Here is a 6347-nt window from a genome sequence, read left to right on the forward strand (position 1 = left end):
GAAGTGTCGAGCTCTGTACGCTGCGCTCTAAACTCTGTTCTCCACAGCATTTAAATGCCGGCAAGCGGATTAATAAGGTCCTGGTCATAGCAGCAGCAGTCTATATTTAATCTATCTGCAACGCCAGTTGGTCGGGCCGTGTGAATATTGATGGCCGGGCGGGATTGAGGACAGGCAGCATGGCACCGGCTTTATCTCTCGGGCGCAGGCGGCCGGGCCCTTATCAGGCCAGCCCGGCTGCTGCAGCTGCGTCTGCCAGGGCCCGCACCCCGCCTCCCGCTGCCTGCTTTGTAATCAGAAGAGAAGAAGTTGCTGCCTTGATATTTCCATTTTTATCACTTTTATTTACTTCATTTTAATGTCTTTCAGGGAATATTTTCTTTGCACCAAGGCAAGGCAAGGCTGACGGTTGCTTACATCTTTCTGCCGCCCCTGCCCCTCAGCCAGGCTGGGACAGGGGAGAAGAGGTGAGGGGCTCCCGTCCCACCTCTGCCCTCCTGGCCCTCCGTCTCCCCCTTCTCCCACTCCCAGCTGCCTCTCTCCTGTCTACATTTTGCTTCCCTCTTTTTGTGAATTCCTTCCCAAGTGATTCACACCCTCCAGATCCAAAGCCCCCCACTTTGCCTATCTTCACCCTCACCCAGATTTTGGATTCCCAGCCCAGCCCTGATGGTGAGGGATTAGTTACAAGGTGCCTTAACCCACAGCCCTGGAGGAGGGTCCTGGGAGCCTGTTCCTGAGAGGAGCCTGTCACGGTTGAGGAACAGGTGAGTTCCAGCCGCTGTCCCGCCACCACCACCTCGGATCTGGATCTGGGGGAGCGCTGATTATCTCCCTTTCCCGGATGAGGAAGCTGCGGTTCCGAGAGGTTATCAGTCACAGTCACTTTGCTCCGAGCTGGCAACTCGTGACAGAGAAAGGAATTGCAGCGTGGCCGGGCCTTCGGAGACGGTCTCCATCCGGCACAGGGCTGGCGCCGAGCGGGGCCCCGCCAACGTCCGCTCGCCTTGCCTGTGTCTCCTCCCTCGTGTGTGAGGCTGGATGGTCATATCCCTGTTACTCAGTGAAGGGAGACAGCGTGTGCGGCAGCTCACGGTGAGGGCCCAGCCTCTCTGTGCCTGGTTGAGTGTCATCAATGCCCCCGCACTGGATTGAATAGTTTCCCCAAAAGATATGTCCATTCCCCGTGTTTGGAGAAAGGGTCTTTGGAGATTTGATGAAGTCAAGGATCTCGAGGTGAGATCATCCCAGATTAGGATGGCCCCAAATCCAAGGGCTCCGGCCTTTATCAGAGAAGAGAGAGATTTAGACACACAGTGGGAGGCGTGTGAGGACAGGGGCAGAGGCTGGAAGGATGCAGCCACAAGCCAAGGAACACTAGGGGGCTACCGGGAGCTGGAAGAGCCTCTGGAGGGAGTGCAGCGCGTGCGCCTGGATTTCAGGCGGCCCCAGCGCGGGGAGGGGGTAGATTCCCGTTGTTTTAAGCGTCCTGTCTGTGGTCACAGCAGTGCCAGGGCACCCCACCGTCCTCACCTGGTGGAGAGCCCCTGGAGGGACGGATGGCATCCTGACCCACTCCAAAGCCGCAGCGACAAGTCTAGAGCTGCTGCCGAAAAGGTGCTGGTGACAGTCGCTGAGCGAGCAAATGAAGCCCAGGGTAGGGATCAGCCCTGAGCACATGAGAGCGCTGGTGACGGGGGCCCAGGCACAAAAGGTAGTTTGCTCCGGCAGCAAGCCCAGCCTGCCTCACGCCGTGGCCCTGCCCAGCCACTTAGTGCCTCCACGTTTGTGGGGGTGGAACCGCCTCCGGGGATGTGGAGACTCCTTTTGTCTTCTTCATAAACAGTGTGACAACTAGAGGCTGCCCCAGGAAGGGCTTGGGGTGGAAATGGCTACCGTTTATCTGCAGAGCAGAGAGCAGAGAGCCCGTGGGGAGGGCGGCCGTCTGCCAGCCTGCCATTTGGGACGTGTTATTTTCCAGGTTTCACGCTGAAGAGCAGAAAGGCCGGGCGCTGGTGGGATCAATGTGGTTTCTGTCACTGAATAGAGAAAGGTCAAGGCTGGAAATGATGCATCGCCTCAGCACCAGGAGCCCCAGAGGTACTTGGCTGAGCCATTGTTCCCACCAGTCGCCTGAGGAGACCACACAGTGTGGGGTCACACCCCTCTTCCAGGCCTGCCCATCACCAGGACCCCCCCCCCCCCCCCCGCCCCATGCACTCCTGGACCAGGCGGGGGCAGGGGGGGGGGAGTGTATGAGGGCCACTCTCATGGGGCCTCAGGTGATTGCCTCTCAGGGGGAGGAATGGGATACTCAGAGCAAGAGAGAAGCACCTGGGCCTGGCTGGTGGCCTCAGTGGCTGAGCATCGATCCATGAACCGGGAGGTCACGGTCATTTCCTGCTCAGGGCACATGCCTGGGTTGTGGGCTTGATCCCCAGTGGGGGGTGTGCAGAGGCAGCCGGTCAATGATATATATATTTGAAAAAGAGAGAGAAAAACACCTGGGCTAGAGAGGAAGGACCCTCCCCTCCAACCCCCCCCCCCCCCCGAAGATAGGGGCGGGAAATGTTTGAGCCTAGGCCCAGGTGTCCCTGGGGGGAGGGGACCGTTTGGGGAGTTTTCCATCTAGTTAGGATGGCAGACAGGTGAAGGAGAGAGCAGGCAGGTCAAAAACAATGAGTATTCCTGGGTTCACTCACTGGGGTCCCAGAGAGGCTGAAGTTGGAGGTCTGGGGGAGCTGTCCCAACCAGATTCCTCTTTCCTTCACATGTGGGTCCCACACCAGAGGGCACTGGGTGGTGGAAGGGCAGGTAAGGCAGCCCAGAAACACAGGCTCAGAGCTGGGGGGTTGAGGGTGGGGGGCGGGCGGAGCTGGAAAAGGCTTGAGGAAGCTAAAGGATGTCCCGGTCACACAGGGCCGTGACAACACAGCCGGAACAGGCCTCTCATAGCCCGGCAAGAGTGTCGATGGGCCATGACAGCCTCCAGGACTGCACGGCCATCCCGTTGGTGTTTCCTTGCAACCAGCACAGATGAGACACTGTCATCACCCCATTGTGCAGCCAGAAACACCAAGGCCAAGAGCTGGAAGATGCCCACCTGTCAGGACAAGCAGAGCCACAGGGCCAGCCTCGGCCTCCTGGGGAAAGGCCAGGGCTCCGCTGCTAGAGGCGGTTAGGCCACCAAATGAAAAGCCCTCATTAACTAATAAAAAGTGCTTGCATTCCCTTGTCACTCACATCATTAGTGGGAGCCAGGACTTTAATGAGCTCTGTCCAAACTGCAAGGGGCCCCAAACACAGCTCCACCCAGAGGCCAGGGAGGGCAACTCACAGCTTCACCCACCTGCCTCAGCCTCCTTCCTCCCCCTCCCCCAGGAACACCCCTCACCGAAGATGAGGAGCGGAAACCTGGGGCTTCTCCCTCTCTCCCAGCTGGGGTACAGACTCCAGCCCTGGCCAATCTGCTGCGATTTGAGGCTTTTTGCTCTTCTAGCTAAACTTAAACCTGCCTGATCTTCCCTGGAGCCTTCGCACTAGTCCCCCCCCCCACCACCTCCCACGTGCCCTTCACCCCAACCCCATGGATGGCCCTTTCCTTCCCTCCTCAACCTGTTTGACCCAAGGGGGCTCCCTGGCTAACTAACACCCTTAGACTCTCCCTTCTCTGCCCCTCACTCGCAGAACCAGACCGTACTTCCAGACTTCCAGGCCTTTCCAACTCCTTTCTCCCTGGCCTGCTAGGGACACAGCCCCAGCCTTCTGGCCCAGACCTCCCCCGATCCAGCCTCCTGTCGCAGTCTCTGCCTGCAGTGATCGGGGCCCCAGTGATTCCACCTGCAAATATCTCCTGGGTCAACCCAGAAGCTCCATTTCTGGGGCCTGAGTCCAGACCAGGCCTCCACGGCCACTCACCTGGTTCACCCAAATGCCTTCTGGCTCCAGAGCTGTGAGAGAAGACATTTCTGTTGTCTTAAGCTGCCCAGTTTATGGTCCTTTGTTACAGCAACCCCAGGACACTCCTCCAGTGGGCAAGAGAGCCCAGGCCCAGGCTGCTGAACCCCCTTCTTCACGTGGGGCGTGGACACTGGGACATGATGAGGAAGGCCCAGGGCTGGGCCGGGGGCGCGGGGAAGAGAGGGGGGGTGAGCAATGCCCGCACTGTCACTCACAGAGGCGCAGACAGCTCACAGGAAAGGAGGTCTCCTTAACAACCCGCTGAGCTGCGATGACTGGTGTCCATGTGGGAATGCAGCCCCCGCCTGAGCCTGGCACCATCGGAAGGAGGCTCATGCAAATGGGGCAGAGGCCGATTTGTCAGGGCAAACAGCACTCGGCTTCTGGAAGGAAACAGGAGAAAAACCTACCAGCCACAATTCCTTAGTTAGGACACGAAAAGCACTCGCTGTGGGAGAAAAACAGGAAATCGGATTCATCAAAGGTAAAGCCACCTGCTTTACTTGACTCGTCAAAGACACCATTAAGGAAACAGAAAAGCAAGCCAAGGGGAAAATAAGCATAGGACTCATACAGCAAGAACCTGCACTGACAATTTATAAAGAACTCTTAAAGCTCAATAATAAAAATACAAACAACCCAGTAAAAAGTGGCCCGAACACTAAGACACTTCAGTAAAGGAAAACATACAAAGGACCTATAAGTTCATACAATATCATCAGGGAATTGCCAATTGAAACACTAATGGGCTATTACTGCACACTTACTAGAAAGACCAAAATTAAATTTTTTAAAAAATATATTTTATTGATTTTTTTTACAGAGAGGAAAGGAGAGTTAGAAACATTGATGAGAGAGAAACATTGATTTAGCTGCTTCCTGCACACTCCCTACTGGGGATGTGCCCTCAACCAAGGTACATGCCCTTGACTGGAATCGAACCTGGGACCCTTCAGTCCGCAGGCTGACACTCTATCCACTGAGCCAAACCAGTCAGGGCCAAAATTAATTTTTTTTTAAATTAACTATATCAGACATTGGTGAGGGTGGAGCTACTTGAACTCTCCTGTGTGCTGGTGGGAATGTAAAATTAGGACAACCACTTGAGAAAAGTTTGGGAATGTCTTACAAAAGTAAAGAAACCTGTGATATAACCAGCAACGTTATTCACAGGAATATATCTGAAAGAAAATAAAATGCACAGGTACAAGTATTCATAGCAGCCCCGCTCATTCATAACAGTAAAAAACTGGAAACAACTTAGTGTGTCAACAGCCTCACTGTGTTCGAACGCTGAGACACTGCTCAGCAACAGAGAGAATGAACTGGCGACACAGTGCCAACGCCTCTCTAAAAACGCCGATGCTCCCAGGGTACACCAGATGATTCTGTTCACGAAAAGCTCCAAAAATGATTAACATGCTCTCATAATGATAGAAGTCAGACCGGCGATTGAATGGGGGCTGATTCTAAGGAGGTTTGAAGTGATGGAGATGTCCTCTGTCTTGACTAGAGAAATGTGTGCTTTTGACTGTATATAAATTGCACTGAAATAAAGTTGATTTTAACAAGTGTTAGTGCAACGAGGCAACATATTGCTTGGTGTATGTGTTCGTTTTGCCCTGGTAACAAACAGCCCCCTGAGCTTTGTGGCTCCCAACCACACACTTCTCCCTCACCTTATGTGTAGGCAGCAGCAGGTTGGCTGTGGCTCTTCTCTTTCTGGGTCACAGAACCAGCCTCACGGTGACATTCACTTCTCACATAAAGGAAAAACAGTGAGCTGGTGGTGGAAACCCTTGGAAACCCCCAGAGCTGCTGCTCAGATGTGGCAAGCATCAGTCCCTCCACATCCCACTGGCCAAAATGCCATGTGACCATGCCTGACATTAACAAAACAGGATGAGTCCCCTTTCCCAGAGCTGGCAGGGGTCCTTGGAGTCATGGGCAGGAATGAGCTGCAGTCCTGTCTGGGGAAGGCCAGGGAGCAGTCATTAGAGATGCCATCAAAGGCCTCCCAGGACTCTGAGCTGGGGCTGGGAGGCCGTGAGGGGGACGTAGGCAGTCCAGTAGAGGGCAGGTCCCTAGAGCTGAGAGAATGAAGGTGCCACTGGGTTGGCCTCACTGAGCTCTACACGCCCCAGCCTTCGCTGGGCACATGGCACATTTTAACTCCCAGATTCTCACACAGCCCCACAGGGTGGGCGCTACCTGGAGGATCTAGAAGCATAGACAGATCACAGGACCTGTCCAAGGTGTGCAGTGAGCAGAAAGGCTGCCGTGAGGCTGGGTAGCCTGGCATCAAGGTTCATGCTCCATCTTGGGATATGGACAGCAGGGGTGAGGCTGGGGCTACCCCTGGGGTTGGCACACCATGTTGTCAGCCT

General features: G+C 55.0%; 1 long non-coding RNA gene across 1 annotated transcript; it reads left to right on the forward strand.

The window, feature by feature from the left end:
* Positions 1–288: 288 nt before the first annotated feature.
* Positions 289–3227, forward strand: LOC118674428. Its single transcript, XR_004973641.1, has 4 exons — positions 289–467; positions 645–767; positions 1982–2100; positions 2920–3227. It is a non-coding gene; the product is annotated as an uncharacterized LOC118674428 (long non-coding RNA).
* The last annotated feature ends 3120 nt before the right edge of the window (positions 3228–6347 follow it).

This window comes from Myotis myotis, unplaced genomic scaffold (genome assembly GCF_014108235.1).
Source record: "Myotis myotis isolate mMyoMyo1 unplaced genomic scaffold, mMyoMyo1.p scaffold_m19_p_19, whole genome shotgun sequence".
Taxonomy (NCBI): domain Eukaryota; kingdom Metazoa; phylum Chordata; class Mammalia; order Chiroptera; family Vespertilionidae; genus Myotis; species Myotis myotis.